Source organism: Onychomys torridus, chromosome 23 (assembly GCF_903995425.1).
Source record: "Onychomys torridus chromosome 23, mOncTor1.1, whole genome shotgun sequence".
NCBI classification, from domain to species: domain Eukaryota; kingdom Metazoa; phylum Chordata; class Mammalia; order Rodentia; family Cricetidae; genus Onychomys; species Onychomys torridus.
In genome coordinates, this window is record NC_050465.1 from 51889605 (window position 1) to 51909415 (window position 19811).

Consider the following 19811-nt stretch of genomic DNA (forward strand, 5'->3'; position numbering starts at 1 on the left):
CAAAATGAACCAACTTAGATACTTTAGTGTAGATGTAACCATCTTGTTAAATAAGAAACACAGAGCCAAATACAGAGTTAATAGCCAAGAGGTCAGAGCAATAGCTGAGAACTGAAAACTGTACCCTTCACTGCTGCTGCTGTCTTTCCTCTCTGCCAGAGAACTACTTCCTATGTCCTGTCTTTTTTAGACTTTCTGTTCTGCCTTCTCATTGGTTGTAAACCCAACCATATGACCTCTACATCACTGCCATCTGTACCAACCTCCAGGTCTTCTATGGTATGGCTATATCCTTGAACTCACAGAGATCCACCTGGCTCTGCCTCCCAAGTGCTGGGATTAAAGGCCTGTACCACCACCGCCCAGCTTCTGCTATGGCTTGCTCTGACCCCAAGGCAACTTTATTAATATACAAATAAAATCACATTTCACTACAAATAAAATATCACTATATTTCCCCTCTTATATTTTAATAAAAAGAAAAAAGGAAAAAAACTAATATAAGAAAAACTATATACAAAAGTACAATATAAGCAATAAATCCCTAAACAATGTCCATTTGTATTTGACAAATTCAGAGAAAATAATTCCATTATCTATCCTATTTTGGTAAGTTCAAAATGTACCTGATTCACTTTCTATCCTAACTTATATTACTAACTGAACTGTCTTATAATGTCTTTCAAATTTATACACTTACACCTCTTAGTGAGTTTCTTTTCTGAAATTCTTAACAAGGAAAACTATAATTAACTGATCTTCAACTCCCTCAGAGGCCCAAGAAGGAAATAATACTACGTAATAAAAAATAAAAACAGGAAGTGCATGCAAGCAGCTTCCAAAAAAATGTGAGTTGACAGAAACAGCCAGCTGCCTAGACAGTCACCTGAGGTTTCTCTGCAGTGTTGGGGCATCATCTTCAGCCTATAGGCTTAGTATATCTGACAGACTCATTTGTGAACTAGGATGTACACAAGGTCAACAGTTCGATCTCACATTTGGTGAGAGCAGTCCATGTACCAGAAACTCCTGAATTCCATTAGTGTCATATCATGACTCAGGATTTTAAATTCTGGAAATTGTTGATGTTTTTTTAATTCAGCTGTCCATTCTTCTTGGCTATGTGTGTGTGTGGCTTCATCGTGGCATCCCATTCTTCTCCATATCCCTCTATTAAATGCCACTCTACTATCGAGAGGTGTGAGCTTAGTTACTTTTCAAGAATAACAGATTCAGGTGCTGTTCCATTGCACATCAGAAGCCATCAGCCCACTGCCCATTAAGCTGCCTTCAAAGCCAGGCCCCAGGTGGAGCTCCAGGTGTCCAATTGTTGAGAAAGAGGAGGGACTGTAAGAGCATGAATTGTTGAGCCCAAGATTGGAAAAAGCACAGGGACAAATAGCCAAAACAAATGAAAGCACATGAATTATGAACCAAAAGGCTGTGGAGCCCCCAACTGGATCAGGCCCTCTGGATAAGTGAGGCAATTGAATAGCTTGAACTGTTTGGGAGGCATCCAGGCTGTGGGACCAGGACCTGTCCTTAGTGCATGAGTTGGCTGTTTGGAACCTTGGGCTTACACAGGGACACTTTGCTCAGCCTGGAAGGAGGGGACTGGACCTTCCTGTACTGAATCCACCAGGTTTAAATGAATCCCCAGGGGAGTCTTGGCCCTGAAGGAGATGGGAATGGGGGGGAGGGGCTGGAGGGAGGGTGGGGGTGGGGGCAGGAGGGGGGAGGACAGGGGAACCCATGGCTGATGTGTAAAATTAAAACACAAATATAGTAATAATAATAATAATAATAATAATAATAATAATAATAATAAATTTTTTTAAAAGCTGCCTTCAAAGAAAAGGGCACGGTACCGTTTCCAGATTGCAAAGGCCACTCACTTCAGGGATGGTGCCATATTGTCCTGGCTTCAGAAGATTCCTTTTGTTAAAGCCACAACCACACTTGTTTTTGGCAAGAATTGGTAGTTCTTTGTTTCATGTCCTGTCTGTTCTGTTTGTCAGCAGTTGATTCCAGGATACTTTGTTGTCCAGTGGCTAACTTTTGCCATAGTGAAAGTTAACTCCATATGCAGTTTCTTCAATGCCCATATTTTCTCTGAAGTAGATTGGTACTGCCAGGAGCCGGCATGTCTCATAGTCATAACAAAAAAGAAAAAAATTTCTAAGTTATTAAAACATTTTAAATGCCATATTCTGTATGTACTCTGAAGGGTTTGAAGATGACCTGTCTATCTAAAATATATCTGCTCAATCTTGAAAACACACCTAATATGACTACAAGTTCAATTGTAGTGTCTAACTACTAATTTTCATTTTTATATATCCTAATAGTTGGTAATAATAACATTCAAAGATCAGCATATTGCATTATATTGTTAAATGAATGGTATAAGCACAATATCTTGAGCAAGATTAGAAATATATATATATATATATATATATATATATATATATATATATATGGCATATTCTAACAATCTCAATATATATGCATATATATATATATATATATAATTTGTATATAATATAAAAATCCAATCCAATGTAAAATATTTAAAACTAGTAATTGTCTTTTCCTTTCCTTCCTTCCTTCCTTCCTTCCTTCCTTCCTTCCTCCCTTTCTTTCTTTCTTTCTCTCTTTCTTTCTTTTAAAACAAGAACCTTAAATCTAATCTCCTTTGCTTAGCTCTTTTCCTAACCCTTAATAACAACTTGTAACCAACCCTCCTAAACAGAGAAAATTTATCCCAGACCCAAAACCCATTAAAAGGCCAAAAAACCACCCGCTCCACACCACCTCTTTGGGAATGTGGGTGTCATATTCTTAAAACTGCTTCTTGCTGGGTGTGGGTGAAGGTATCTTTATTCTGAAAAGAAAAAAAATTGGGTTAATTGTCAAATTCTAGGAAAGGTAACTATATTCTTTGTTATCCATAATGTCAAAGTTCAAGGTTTATCTCAAGTAGTAAATATAAATATAAATAAAAATATTGTGTTCCCCCAAATATTGTGCATGCTAAAAACTTATCTGGGGTCAGAGAACAGGACGGCCATAATATTAAACATAGAGGTTAGGCAGTGGTAGCACACGCCTTTAATCCTAGCACTTGGGAGGCAGAGCTAGGTGGAAATCTGTTAGTTCAAGGTCACATTGGAAATAGCCAGGCTTGGTAACTCAAGCCTTTAATCCCAGGGAGTGATGGAAAAAACAAAAGATATATAAGGCATGAAGACCAGAAACTAGAAGCATTTGGCTGGTTAAGCATTCAGGCTTTGAGCAGCACAGTTCAGCTGAGATTCATTTGGATGAGGACTCAGAAGCTTGCAGTCTGAGGAAACAAGACCAGCTGAGGAACTGGCGAGGTGAGGAAGCTGTGGCTTGTTCTGTGTCTCTGATCTTCCAGCATTCACCGCAATACCTGGCCTCAGGTTTGATTTTATTAATAATATTCTTTAAGATTCATGCTATACTTTAGGGCTATCTTAATTTGAAAAAAAAAATAGTCCAAAAATGTATTTGTCAAGCAGGAGTCAAAAATTCTTTGGGAAAGAGCTTTGCTTTTGTTTCTATAGGAAACAAGAGGCTGTGTATTCATTTCAGGTTAATATGGATCAGGTTTGATCAACAGAGATCTGAAACTTGACAATTGATATCTATCAAAAGGGGTATTGCTTGTTTTCCCAGGACTAGACCATTATATGGTATTTTCTCAGGGACCCCTAAAGATGCCTTCACTCATAGAAACATGAAGCACTTTACTTAAAGCAACATCCACATTCCCAAGAATTGGATTGTGGGAGGCTTTTGGTTATTTGGTGTGTGATGCATGTTGGTTATAGTTTAGGGGAATATAGGATAAAAGACAACTATTAATCTTAGATATTTTGCATTGGCGTGGATTTAGGCATATTGATACAAATTTAAAGTTAATTTTGTTCTAATGTATACATGTTTCTACTCTTGTTTGGGGTATCATGCTTATGCAGCTCGTTTAAAAATGCAATGTAAGAAATGAATGTCTTTTGTTAACCAGGCAAGGCTTCCAGTGGTAGGAATTGGTTGTGATTGGTTGAATTGTTGGCCAAGTGGGTTTAATGGAAATCCTCAAAGATCCCAGGCTGATGACAAGATAGAAGTTGTTTTCCAAAAAACTAATAGCAGGACATTATTGCCAAGGACAATGTCCATACAGCTCACTGAATGTGGAGAGTTCGAGCTGATGTCTGCATGGAGCCTTCATCCCTACCTTCTAGTCTCTTTGGCTCAGGAAGGTACTCTAGAGGCTATGGAAACAAAGCTAGACACCAACCCAGCCACAAAATCCTCAACGAACACCCTGTCCTTCCTGAAAGATGTGGCGGGGCAATGGTGACACAAAACTTGTAGGAGCAGACCTAGGGTAGAACCAAATATAACTGGCAAAAAGAATTCAGAGAAATGATCAGTTTCTTGCCAGTAATCATCAGAGAGGCATCTTTTGGCAGCAGATGTGAGCTTGTACAGATTCCCACAGCAAGACATTATGTAGAGAGAGAGTCTGAGAGTCTAAATTGGAGGTCTCCATCAGGTCCCTCTCCTCAGAGATTGGGAGACCCTGTGGAAGAGGGGAAGGAAAGACTAAGAGTCAGAGGGATATACGAGGAGAATGGAGAATACCAGGAGAACATGGCCCACTGAATCTACCAATCAGGGTTCACATGGACTCTCAGAGACTGAAGCGGCAAGCCTGGGGCCAGGATGGGTCTGCACCAGGTCTTCTGCATATGTGTTATGGCTGTTTGCTTGGTGTTTTTGTTGAACCCCTAACAGTGGGATCCACTGTGTTTCTGACTCTCTTGTCTGCTCTTGGGACTCCTTCCCTCATATTGGGTTGCCTTGCCCAGCCTATATAGGAGGGCTTTTGCCTTGTGTATCTTGTTTTGTCCTGGCTTGTCTTCTCTGGGAGGCCTGCTTTTTTTCTGAAGGGAAATGGAGAAGGAGTGGATATGGTGGAGAAGGGAAGTATGGGAGCTGGGAAGACTGGAGGGAGGGGAAATTGTGTTTGGAATGTATTGCACAATAGAAGAATCCGTTTTCAATAAAAAATAAGATAAAATACAATAATTATAATCACTCTAATGCCTGCCACACTAATTAAATCAACATAAGGTAAGGAACCTTCCTATTTGATTTTAATATGCAGTAGCACACTACACAGAGAAACCCTGTCTCGAAAAAACAAAACACAAAACAAAACAAAACAAAATAAAATATGCAGTAGCAGTGGACAGTCATATTTTAACTATTATTTTATAAGTGCTAGAGCCAAGAATTTCTAATAGTTTTGTTTTGAAAAAGGGATTTCTTTGTCTTCATCTCCTTTCTTTCCATGTGAACACTGGGATCCATGTGCCAAACTTCAACGCCAGAGCCAGTGACTGTCCTTAATCACAGACCCACAGTTTCTTCCGACTTTGAATGAAATCCTAATTCATCCCAGCTTTCATGCACACCCATTATGATTTTATAACATTCTGAAACTCTTATTACCTTTGGCAAGCATACCAACTTCCAAACATGGCCACATCTCAGCCTATGTTATCTTTGCTAGTAGAGTTTTTCATTTTAAAAAATAATTTGAATTTTAAATAAAAAATAAATTAAAATACAATTACACCATTTCCCCCCTTCAGCCTCTTTCCTGTTCTCCCCACCCCTTACCATGACCTCTTTTTAAAAATGTGTCATTGGTACATATATGTATAAACACATAAGTATATAGATACAACCAACTATGTCCATTTAGTATTGCTTGTATGTATATGATTTTGGGGTTGACCATTTTGGTATTGGATGACCAATTAGAGGGCTCATCTCTGTGGATGACTAATTCTGCTTCTCTTGGCTATCCAGAGTTGTCTGTAATTCTTTATAATGGGTGGTGTCCAGCAATATTTCTATCTTCCATATTAGCTTGTCTATTGATGTTGCTATTGTTTAGGTCTTGTTTAAGCAGCTATATTATTGAGGTATTGTGTTTGATATATTGTGCACCCCAATAAACTTATCTGGGGGTCAGAGAAAAGAACAGCCATAATATTAAACATAGAGGTTAGGCAGTGGTAGCACATGCCTTTAATCCTAGCATGCCAGAGGCAGAGATCCGTCTGGATCTCTGTGAGTTCAAGGCCACACTGGAAACAGCCAGGCATGGTAACAAGAGCCTTTAATCCCAGGAAGTGATGGCAGGAAGCAGAAAGGTATAAAAGGCATGAAAACCAGGAACTAGCCTGGTTTAACTTTTAGGGTTTTGAGAAGCAGTTCAGCTGAGATCCATTTGGATGAGGACTCAAAGACTTTCAGCCTGAGGAAACAGCAACAGCTGAGGAACTGGCGATGTGAGGTAGCTGTGGCTTGTTCTGCTTCTCTGATCTTCCAGAATTCACTCCAATACCTGCTCCAGGTTTATTTTATTAATAAGAACTGTTAAGATTCATGCTACAAGATATTATAGGTATAGCCTCCCTATCATTTCTAGGGGACAAAAATCTCACAGCTACTTCTCTCAAATTTATAGTTGTTCTGTGATGTTCTTTTATAATATTCTTTGAGTCTTATATGTACAGCAAGTGTGTTGTTGTAGATTTATCTACTGGATCTGGAAACACCATAAACAGTTTCTCTTAGAATTTTGACCAATTATGATTTTCTATAATGGTCTTTGTCTGTTGCAAAGAAGCATCTTTGATGAAGGTAAAAGTTACAGTAGGTATAAGGTTAAATATCTAAAAGATAGTTAGGACTTATGCTGGTTTAATTAAGTGGTGGTAACAGATTCTTCTCTAAAATTCACTACTTCACTAGCTCTGAGTAGTGGGCTAAGTTTCCAGTCAAGACTTCACTCCTTTTGAGTGAGCCCTTTATCTATTTAGATAGATGTTGGTTACTACCAAAGTATACTACAATTGCACCGTTAGTGATATCTTGCCATGCTGTTTTTTTTTTTTTTTTTTTTTTTTTTTTTTTTTTTTTGTGTGTGTGTGTGTGTGTGTGTGTGTGATTCATACGTGTCATAGTGTTATAGGTAGAACTATTTGTTGCTTTCCCCCCTTGGCAATTTGTATAGTATCTTCTTTTACTATGAAAACTTGTCCTCAGAGACAAGTATTCAGGTTAGATCCACCTGAAATGTACCATTTTTTGATTGCATAAATAGCTTTATCTTGTCTATTTTACTTTATGAAATCATGCCAAATAACATTTAGAGTTCCTCTAATTTCCTAGTTGTGATTTTGGTACACAACTAAACATCTAATCTTAAACTACATTGTGGAATGTACTTTATAGATTATTTTCCTCAAAAATATATATTGAATATTTTAAATGTTTTATCTTACCAGACAGTTTTATTTTCTGTAAAAAAATGAAACACCTAAAAATACAATTTTCGGCAATTAACAGACAAAAGGTTATTGCTTCCACATAAAATTTGTACTATAGATTCTTTACATACTGATTTAGAGGTGTAGAGATGTGACGGATCTTCATGCTCTGACATGCCAGATGAAAAAACATCCCTGTTAGTAGCAAGGAGAAAATGCTAATGGTATCAAAAGACTATTACTTAAATGATTTGGTCTAAATATGATTTGCAACACTTTTGGAAGACTACTGACAAGAAAGCTGTGTAGCCTGCCTAATTTCGGCAGGATTGAGGAACGTTAAAAGTGAAGTGTGTGCTTTCAGATGCTAAAACTTGTATTTCCTTTGTTCCAGCTCTATAACATTGAGAGAGGTATGCATTATATTGATATCGTGATTGTATAATCATTACCTTTATTATGATGACTATTATGTTTATATGAGATAATTAAGTGCATTTTTAACATCAACCAATTACAGGGTATAAGACTATTAAATTTTATTTATTTATTTATTTGTTGCTTTATTTTAAATTATATTTTTATTGAAAATAGATTCTTCTCTCATATAATACTCCCTAACCACTGTTTCCCCTCCCTCGATTCCTCTCAGTTCTCTCCAGCTCCCCTCTCCCCCGATCCACTATCCCTCTGTTTTCATCTTCAGACAACAGCCAAACAGGACAAAATAAGATACAATAAGACAAGGCAAATTCAAATTTAAATTCCATGGCTGGAAAGAGCATGAAGTCCTTGTAGCCAGAGATTGAATATTGCTTTCATTCACTGATAGGGGAGAGAGTCATTTTCCAATAATGCTGTCTAGTAAAATACATGGAATATATATGTATATATAATCTATATGTTATGAAATTACTAAAATTACAAAATTATTGTGCCTCAGACATTGCTAGGTAGGTTGTGAATAGCTTGAAAATACTGGCTACCTTTACATTGGGAAATGCGACTACATTAAGCATTGAGCGACCATTAAGCACCGGTTAGAACTTTTGCATACAAGACAGACAAGGGCAGTATGGAAAGAAGGCAACAGGAGAGAATTAAAGACATGGTACACAACTCACATTCTACTTGTGTGGTGGGCGCATAGATAATGTCCTGTCAGCTCTTATTTTGGCCTTAAAATGTCAGTTTGTATTCAGTGAGACAGCATTGGTAATTTGGAACGAAATGAAAGCAAAAGAATAATTCTTCAGAGAAGTCTCAAATCCATAGTATGTGCTAAATGGTCCAAAAGGTTCAACCTGAATAAATAAATAAACAAACAAGGGACTGAAACCTTCTCAGATTATGTAGCATGGTTGGTTTTTATTATTTTTATTCCCTTTGGTAACACCACAGCCTTTCCTGGATGGTCAGAGCACAGAGAAGATAGGGTCAAGAAGGCTCTGGTTTTGTGGTCTATGGTTGTGGTTTCTTCTCTACATCTCTCTGTGACTGCTATGAGACCAAATTATTGGTGGAACTGGTCCTGTATGTCTGTCCTCTCAGGCAGTGGCAGAGGCAATCATAAGGAAAAAAAAAGGAAGACCTCATAATTGGTAGGAATACTGGTCTCAAACCAGGTAACTGGAGTTTAAATCTAGGCCTTAAACTTGGAGAATTTAATCTCATTTTTCTTCTGTAAAATAATTAACCATGTTTTCTCACTGAGTACATATCAACAAACAACAAAGGTAGCTTAAAAAATGAAGGCAGGATCAGAGAAATGACTTTGCCAGTTCAGGCATGTGCTACCAAGCCTAAAGACCTGAGTTTGATCCCTGGGATCCAGAAGATGGAAGGAGAGACAAAGACACACACCCACACGTGTGCACACACATGTGTGCATGTGCACATACACACACATAATACACTAAATAAATTAAATATAGGAATATAAAATAAACAAAGGTTGACTAGATTAAGTTATTTTAGCATTGTCCATATGTGATAAACTTACAAATACATTTTTCTTTGAATCAATAATTTCAAGTTTAATAACCACTTTTCACCTTAAGAGGGCTTCTTAAAAGTATTCTGCTGTGTTTTTATTTTTTTCTGCTGTGATTCAAAATGTATTTCCTCATAATGAGGACTCAGTAGAAATGAGGAACATCTGGTCAACATCTTGCATTTCAGAATATATCATGTATATAATTATTATTACCAATTTATCTAGAAAATTATTTTTCCTCAGATAAAACAGAGCATTCATCTTGTCTTCCTACATAAATCCTCTTTCATATCACATTAGTTTTATTGTGTGTAGGGGAGGGTGAGGTTGCCACCTACATTTAAAAATTATCTATTGGATGCCTATTTTTTAAATTTTCACTGAATCAGATTATAATTTTATCTTTTAAAAATGATAAATATCTGTTCATAACATGCTAAAATTTATAGGTACTTGGATGAAAGAATTTTTAGTGTAGTCTTGATAATACCAAATCTTAGAATAGATATGTTAACCACTATACCATATTACATGTATTCATGGTCAAAGATAAAAAAAAAAATGTATTGGTTAGTCATTCTTATGTTATTAACTAAGTGTCAAGCAAATACAAAAATATAATAAAGTTCTTAAAGATTTCTTATTCCCAAGTTAGTCTATGAATTTGTTACATTATTATCTGAACTGGTGGGCCAAGAAGATAATAGAATTCAGGAGAGAGGAAATTACAATTCTGATAGTGTTCTTGAGTTAAGTATGTGAGTGAAGAATACTCCTGGGGGAGAATTGGCTAGTTATGAATGACGCTAAGCTTTAATGTCACTGAGTGTGCCTGCAGGATACATGGTATTGTCCCATTTGTGTTTTGATACAGTAACTTGACCGGTGATGTTACCAAGAGAAAAAGAACCAGCCATAAGAAGGATGACCATAATATTTTCTTTATTAAACAAGTACTTGTACAGAAAGGACATGGCAGTCATTGGGCCAAGAAACTTGGAGTGCTCTTTAAATACTGAGATCAGTGTCCACTGTGGATAGAAAGAACCATGAAAAATGGAGACTAAGATCCATTAGTCAGGTAAGGGATTTTTTTTAGTAAATGGAATTTGAACCTTTGGCCAAAGCACAAGTGTGATTTTTTTCTCTCTAAATCCTAGAGACTCAGAGCATTTAATTAGAAGACACAGAGAGGAGAGGAGAAAAAAGGATAGGAAGGGAAGAGATACATGTATACATGATTTATATTTCATTTTTAAACATTTTTATTGAAAACAGATTCTTCTCTCACATAATACATGAGAATACATCTACTCCACTCCTCCTCATGGCTTCCCTTTCCCTAAGACATCCACTCCCCTTCTCTTTCCTCTTCAGAAAAGAACAGGCCTGCAAGAGACAACAGGCAAACACAACAAAACAAGATAAATAAGACAAGGCAAAAACCTTCCTATAGAGGCTGGACAAGGCAACCCATTAGGAGGAAAAGAGTCTCAAGGGAAGACTAAAGAGTCAGAGAAGCATTGTCTCCCACTGTGAGGAGTCCCACAAAAACACCAATTTACCAGCCATAATACACATGCAGAAGACTTTTCTTTGTTTGTTTGTTTGAGACAGGGTCTCATTTTGTATCCCTGGCTTGCCAGGAACTAACTAGTAGATCAGGATGGCTTCAAACCCATAGATATCTGCCTGCCTCCACCTTTTGAGTGATGGTAACTGATACCATGGTCAGACTTTTATTTCTTTTAAAATAAATTTGTGTGTGTGTGTGTGTGTGTGTGTGTGTGTGTGTGTGTGTGTGTGTGTGTATGTGTGTACGTGCAGATATCAGTGCATGGGTGGAGGTCAGAGGAAAACTTGTGGGAGTCAGTTCTTTCCTTCTATCATGTGAGTCCCAGGGATTCTACTCATGTCAACAGGGCTAGTGTTCAGCACCTTTACGTGCTGAGCCATCTTGCCTGCCTTATAATTCCTTTAAATGTTTATTTACTCTTTGCTGACTTATAATCTGAAATTCGGTGAATTATAATCAAGAAGGAAAGTAGTAAAAAGAGATTGGAAAGGTTACTCATCTTCATGCCTTTATCTGCTCTCCCTTTTACTTTTTTTGAGATTATAATTACACCATCCCCCTTCCCTTTCCTTCCTTCAAACCCTCTCATATATCCCCCATTTTTCTTTTTCAAATTCATATCCTGTTTTTTACACACTTACCTACCTACCTACCTACCTACATATACATACATACATACATACATACATACATACATACATACATACATACATAATGCTGTCCTTATGCTACTGGGTTATGTAGTCAGTACTCCTGAGACAAAGATGTGTTGGTCTTTGCTGGAAAACAATATCACCAGGATTCCAGAACAGTTAGTACTTGTCAAAGTGTATCTTATGTCTGCAGTTTCACTTTTGCATCTATAACCTAGCCTTTCTCAAAAGATGCTTCAGGCTTCAAGAGAGAACCATAAGTGAAACTCGGCTTACCTAGGAGGTGGTACTAAGCATAAAATTTGTGCTTAGTACAAATCCAGGTACATATCCAGGTGATGAGAAATAGCTCCCAGCTTTTCCCTTAGTTCTCCTTCAGGGTGGGATCTGCTAGATGTCTCAAGCATCTACCTGATCAGTGTTGAAGGGATGCCTTAAGGTCTTAGTGTGAAGTTTTATGTTAGTCTTTCTGGGGTTGAGCTTTTAAAATTGTTTTCCATAGCTGCATCTATTTAAAAATTCATTTATTTGATTGTTTAGACTTTCAAGTTTCTCTATTATTTCTTCCTCAAGTAGTATGCACCTTCTATCAACTTTATCTCCAATCCTCTGTTATTACCCTTGGTTCTTGTTGCCATGAAGGGATGGTTTTGAGTCGTTGATATTTTAATAGACCTCTGTTCGTGGGCTGCAATTCCAATTACTTCTATATAGATTTGCTTCCCTTTTATATGACGCAGAAAAACCAGAGGAGACTGGAATCAAAGACATATCCTTGCCATAGCTGGATTAAGATTTTATTCTGTGGACAGTAATTCTGTGGATAGTATGCCTGTGTTATGAAGCATCCTCTGGTTTTATTTTACAATGATTACACCCCAAGCCCTTTCAGGGGCCACAAGGCAAATCTCGACTCTCTCTCTCTCTCTCTCTCTCTCTCTCTCTCTCTCTCTCTCTCTCTCTCTCTCTCTGAATTTCTAGAGGTGAACTCTGAAAATCTAAGATCTCTCTGAGGAATATAGGCCCCCAAGTAGTTTTGATTTTCCTACAGTCGATGCCCAGCCTTTGAGCATTCATCCAAACAAACATTTAAAGTTTAGTAGTCTATGGTTCTCTCAGCTTCCCCAGACAGGCAGATTACACTTGTGTCTTGAATTTTGCTTTTGCCCAGAAACCCCAGTTCTTTAATGTATCCAGGAGAAGTTACTGGCTCTTCATTCATTCACTAATTTTGTAATAAGAGGAACAAACCCCAAGATCTTATTATGTGGATGTTGAGACCAGAGTCTACAGCTGGGAAGGAATCCCTGGAAGTTTAGATTTTTTGCTTTGAAAATAAAATTAATGAGAATTGTGTTTCCAACTATACATTTTCAAATAGCATTTTCTTACATTTCTAAATTTATTTCCTTCACTTTGACTCAGATATACATGTTTCATGGAAATCGACACTATCCCATAAAAATAAAACAGAACATTGTGTATAGCTGGGCTGAAATCGTAAGATTCTGACTTGCCATAACATTAAAGTCAAAGTTCTATTTCCAGACTTGAGGCAATTCCAGGATCATCTCGTTTTGCTTTGAGGCTACCCTCATAAACATCTCTGACACAGGCGACCAGTCAAGTACACAAAAGAGGAAGGTGAATGGTTTGATAGAAGAACATTAAGCACAGGTAGACAAGGCTGGCTATTTAAAAGGGTCGTTAAAAGAAGACACAATTTGGCTGAATGGCTCCCCAGAGAGCTTGTCAGCAGGCTTTATGAACTCTGGGAGAAGGGCCAAGTTAGGCCTAATTATGTTTAGATTAACTCAGCAATTCAAATGTCTAATGCTCTTTCAGCTCCTTTTCTTCCTTTCTGTCTGTTTTCTGGTTGTGTTTTGTTTGTGGGCTAGTGTTTTCATTAGGAAGTGAATTAGAAGGTCTAGGGTCGTGAACATCTTCCTTATACAGGTACTTTGAGCTGCCATCATTTTTCTGTCTTTTTTTGAAAAATCGGTTACACTATATTAACTCATCTCTAGAAAGAAAAAGATAGTTACAGTACAATTGTAATATAAAAACACGCTGTGACAAACGTACACTGGCCACCCTTTCTGCTTATTTGTTGCCCCTGGGATTTAAGAAATAAATTGTCTTTCAAACAAAAGCCAGACAATGTGAGCATAATATGATTTGCCTTATGGGGTAATAATTACTGAGGGAGAAGTCTTTTCTTGGTGACTTTCTTAGCTGATTCCCCCCCCCCCCAGTTTTCTCTTTCAATAAATTCTTTTTCAATACAGTTTTTCTTTCTCATCCTGGCAAATAAGAGGGACTTTGCTTTTCAGTGTAGCCTCCCAGGGTACTCAAAACAAGATTTGCTTATGTAGGCTACAACTGTTTAGTAGTTGCTAACTTTTCTGGAAGTGGGTGTGTCATTGATGTAAACTGAGGAATCCTTCAGCCAAATATATATATATATATATAGTTTCTCATATTCAAATTACTATCACACATCTATGTTTACATCTCAGAAGTGGTGATTTCTTTTATAAGAAACTCTGTGTGTTAGATTTGGTTCATGTCACAGCAGTGTATTTTCTATACTGTTCAACACTTTCTTATTTTTCATAATACTCTGATTAGTTCTTATTGACAATGTGATACAGCGTGGAGTCAGCTGGGAAGAAGAAACCTCAGTTGAAGAATGGCCTCAATCAGATTGGCTGATGGCCCTATATCAGTGAGAGATTGTTTTGATATAGAAGCTCACTGTGGGTGGCACCATCCCAAGGCAGGTGGGACCGGGTTGTATTAAAAAGCTAGAATAGCATTAGCCAGTAATTAAAGCATTAAACAGGATTCCTTTGTGATTTCTGCTTCAGTTCTGCTAGCGTTCTTACCCTGGTTTCCCTCAGGGATGGACAGACACCTGGAACTGGAAGACAAGTAAACCTCTTCCTAACTAAGTTGCTTTCGGTTGTGGTGTTTACCAAAACAACGGAAAGCAAATTAGAACACACGGCAATGCTCTTCACATATGGATTTTATGGGGAAGTCAGTGGGATTTGTCTGGATTCACTGTGTTTAATAACTTTACTGAGCTTACTCTATTTACTGTATATATATATATATACATATATATATACACATACACATATATACCGTAAATATTATATTTTATGCATATATATATATATATATATATATATATATATATATATATAATAAAGTATAAAGAGTCCTAATGTAATCTACACTTCTAGGGAACCAGTGATAGCCCTTAATTGACATGGCTGAGGATAAAGCCTGTATGGTATCTCCACGGACTAGGTAGACTTTTCCTTCTGTGATTTATTACTGGATCTTAAATTTTGTGATCTTAATTGTGTTGAGAATACAGATTCTGACACCTTAGAACTGGCTTTTGAAGATGGCTTTGTCTCCCTCCCTTATACTTCACGACATTATGATGGTGGCAGGGTGAGAGTGCAGCCCAGTGGTTCTCAAACTTGAGTTCCTGTTATTGGTGCCTCTGCTTCTAAAAATAGCCATACGTGTCTAGAACAAGGCATTCTAACAGAATATCATTGTCAGGGGCACTGGAAGAGCATGTCTGTTTGTTACTGGGAAAGAGAGGGCAGCTACATTATTATATTACAACAAGAAAGTGTTGCCAGCCTGGAGAGCAAAATTAAGCCCCTTAATTTTTTTCTGATTTGGTTCTTTGAGTTTGTGTATGTGCATTTTTGTTTAGTTTGCATATGTGAATGTAGTCAATGTCTAGTTAGTTCTCTGCAGTTTATGCAAATTAGACTGTGATTTGAAAAATGGTTTGATAAAGACATCCACAAATTGTAAGGGAGATGATAATATGCCTGTGATTGACATGAACTAATTAAACCATAATGTCCCAGGCTATTGTTTGCCAGGCAGTTATCTAGTGGCATAAGGGAAATGTCAGCATGTAGCTTGACGATGCAATAGGTTTTCATCACCAGAAAGAAGACAAGATGTTAAAGCTCTCCTTCTATCATCATGTCCATTGTGTAAATCCTCTCTTCAAAGAAATGATCTAACAATTACACAATGCTAAGGAAGAACACAGAATCTGGAATTAAAAAAATAAACATAAAATAAAAGAGGGAAAACTCTGAGTGGAATCCTGTGGCTATCACGCGTTTGCTATGGGATCTGTATTACCCCAGGATCTAATCTTACAAAGAGGGATAATAGCAAGACTTTCTTCATTGGCTTGCTGGGAATGAACTGTGAGAACACATATGAAGTGTTCCATATGCCTAATAAAGACAAGCTATTGCTGTGGCTGCAGAGGTACTTCCTACCTTGGCACTTCTCACCTGGAACTGCTCACAGGATGGGAGCTCTTGAGTTTTAGTGTGAGGGACACCTAGCCCCCAAGCTTTATAACTAAGTTCAAGGCAAGCACGTTTATTTTCTCACTTGTTTCTATAAACAGACAAAAGCAGCTATTTTTGTTCTCTTAGGAAATTTTATTTGTTCAAGCTTTCTCATCCATGTCTCAAACAGTCTCCACTATTTTCGCAACTCCTGCCTTTGGCATGTTTAATCAGTCTCTTGCTTAGCAAGGAGTATTTCACCTTGAGCCTTAATTCCTTCTGCTATTCTCCCTGGAAATGGATCAAATATTTGGAGTCCTTGTCAGGATAAGTTGCTGACATAAGTAACCAGGTGACTCACTATGGCTATGTTCTTGATACCCTTCCAGGTTCTAATTAGAGCATGGCATATTTTCTCCACCCCCTTTTGTTCTCTTATGAATCTGTATGTTCCTGAGAATTGACATTTTTCTGCGATGATTTTTCTCAATGGTCTTCTAAGATGTTGAATTAATTTTGAATTGAGTTTGGGACCCAGATTAAACCTACACTTAAAGTGGAGATTTTAACATTCTGTGGGAATAAAAATCTATGCAAAGCTAATGAAGTCACCACTGAGGACCACATGACATGCAGTTCCATAGCGCCCATTGTATGTGTGGGGCAAGCACACGAACATGCAAGTACCCATGTCCATGACTGGACATGTGGAGGCCAGAGCAAGATATTAGTTGTCTCCCTCTGCTTGTTTCTGCCTTTTTGCTCCCGGAGAGAAAGCATCTCAGTAAACCAGAGATTTGCTATTTTAGCTAGAGTTGCTGTCCCACAAGTACTTGGCATCTGCTCGCCTCTGCCACACAATGCTGGGGTTACAACTATAAATATCCACGTTCACCTTTTTACATGGGTACTGGCAATTTAAACACAGGTCTTTGTTCTTATAGAAAAAAATAATCTGAGCCACTAAGCCAACTTGACAGCGCACACACACCTGCCGATAGGATCTATTTTAAAAATAAAAATGTTATTATTTTTCCAAATACATATTGTGGGGTGTGTATATGTGTGTGTGTGTGTGCGTGTATGTGTTTGTACACAAGTGTGCATGTGTGGAGGTCAGTTGACATCATGTGTCTTTCTTAATTACTCTCCACTTCTTTTCTTTCTTTTTTCTTCTACTGAGGAAGGTTCATTCATTTGCACCCAGAGCTTCCTGAACCAGCTAGTGCAACTAGCCAGCTTGACACAGGGAATCCCTGTCTCTGACTCTGAGACACTGTAACACTCACCTGGCATTTGTGTAGGTATTGGGGATCTGAACCCCAGGTCTATTCGTGCTTATAAGGCAAGAACTTTATCCATTGAGGGATTTCCTGAGTTCCCCAAATGGTTTTAATCATTCTAGTAGAGTTTCATCTTATTTTAATATTTTTCTTTTTTTTTTGTTCTGAAATTTCACAATACATACTTTCTGCAACCAGGGACCCATTCTGTTAATTTCAGTGAGAAAAACAGCTTTCTTGATAATTCAGTGTTGTACTTTCCCCCCCCCCAAATCCCAGTTATCATCATCCAGTTCTCCTTTTGATTATTTTGAACCATGAAACATAAAACTGTTTTGATTGTATGCAGAGATTTTGTTTTTATGTTATAAGTTTAGTTTAGTTTGTTCTTTCTAAACAAATTTGCATCGCTCTTTGGAGATACGTAATACTTGATACTCGGTAATACTTGATGTCTTTGAAGCTATCCTTGAATATTATTCAACCTGTTCAGTATTTGTGTCATCCAGCGTTCTGCTTTCTTGCATATTAACTAATTCTTTTAATATCCTGGGAAAATACTTCCCTTATTTCTTCGAAAAAAATTTCAGTGATCTTCCCTGGTCTTTGATGTACTGCTATTTAGGATATGGATTCACACTCAGGACTCCTGAGTTGAAGGCCTTTGTTATTTCTACTGCAGAACTCTAAACTTACAAAAGTGACATTTATATTTTTGGAAAATCTAATCTGAAGTGTTTGAATTTGAGCATGTACTTCCATTAAAATCTGCCTCTCTGCTCCCCATCACTGACCCTGGGAGATAATGTCTTTCATATGACCAGGCCTATAAGAATGCTATTTCTAAATGATAGTATTGCTAAAAATAACATTTTCGGTGTAGTCATTCTGGAAACTGATCTATGGCCTCACAGCCATTTTTAGCTTGGTGCTTCCTTTGCTCTGAAGAGAACGTGCAGCCTCTCATATATCATGATGTCTTCTTTATTCATTTCTTTCAACTCTGGGTTTAGTGCTTATAAATTACTTATAAAAGATTTGTGAGTGATGCTTTGGTCATCAAACTTGGTAACATGATCTAGGGGACTGTTGAAAGATTTTATGCAATGTTTTATATGATAAAACGTTTTGGTTGTGGATGTCTTTATGTATCTATAAACCTTATACCTGACACTCTCAGAGCACTGGCACTTCAAAGATAGGGCTAATTCATGTTCAGAGGTTAGGACTATAGGTGTGTGCCACCATGCCCAACAGCTAAAAATTATGTTTATACGTTGATCCCATGGGTCCTTTCTTTTCATGCTTTTCATTTTTAATGAAGTCAATTCAGCAGATTCTGGGGAAGGGAAGCATGTGAGACCACCCTGCCATGACTAGTTTTGTTATATCAGGATGAGTCAGGTAGGCTTAAATATGTTACTAAAAACAAATGCAAAATCTCCATGATTTAGTAAGCAGAAGGCTTACTTGTTGCTTGTCAGTGTAGAAGCTGGGCTTCTCATAGTTATGAGGTGTTCAAGCTAATGGGTTCAACATGCACACATTTATATTCATGTCAAGGGAAGCACCCTTAAAAGTGGATAATACTTACAAATTCCACCTTCCAATTTCTACTCACATTTTGCTAATCTATGTCCTTAACTGTAACATAGTTGAGGGAGTGTAATTTGACCTGGAATCTAATAGACAGGGAAGTGGAACACTTACTAATGATCCTTTCAGTAACTGCTGTCAGACACTGTTCCAGGTACAGTTCTAATACTAGCTTTGATACAATGCCTAATAGACTTTCCACATTTCCTTTCCTTTCTTTTTCTTTTAAACACTTGTAGTTGGAGTTTTCCTACCTGGCCCAAAGTCAGGACAAATCTTTCTCACCCGCCAGGCCAATAGATGCTCAGAACCAACCAAGTAAACACACAGAAACTTACATTGTTTACGAACTGTATGGCCGTGGCAGGCTTCTTGTTATCTACTTCTTCTATCTTAAATTAACCCATTTCTATTAATCTATACTTTGCCATGTGGCTTGTGGCTTACCAGTATCTTTACTTGTTGCTTGTCATGGCGGCAGCTGGCAGTGTCTCTCTGCCCCAGCCTTCACTTTCCAGAATTCTCCTCTTCCTCCTTGTTCTGCCTACCCTATCCTTCCTGCCTGGCTACTGGCCAATCAGCACTTTATTTATTTTAACCAATCAGAGCAACACATTTGGCATACAGAACATCCCACAGCAAACACTGGAGCTCTCAGTATTGTTATAGAAACTCAATAATATGAAGTGTCAAGTTACTTATATATTTCTGTCCTACTTTCACAGAACCATGGGTTTGGCTTATTAAATTAGTAAATAAACCACGGTTTATTTACTAGAGGCAAGATCTTTGGATAGGCTCAGGCCATAGAGCAACCAGTTGGCCTCATTATCCCTAAGAGCTAGAATTATTGATGTGTGCTAACTTACCTAGTGGAATCACAGATTTTTGTACTCATGCTGGCCACATAGAAGTTTCATGAATCTTCTGTGACTACATATATCACACATAGCTGTCTTTAAATCAGGAAGTGTTGACAGAT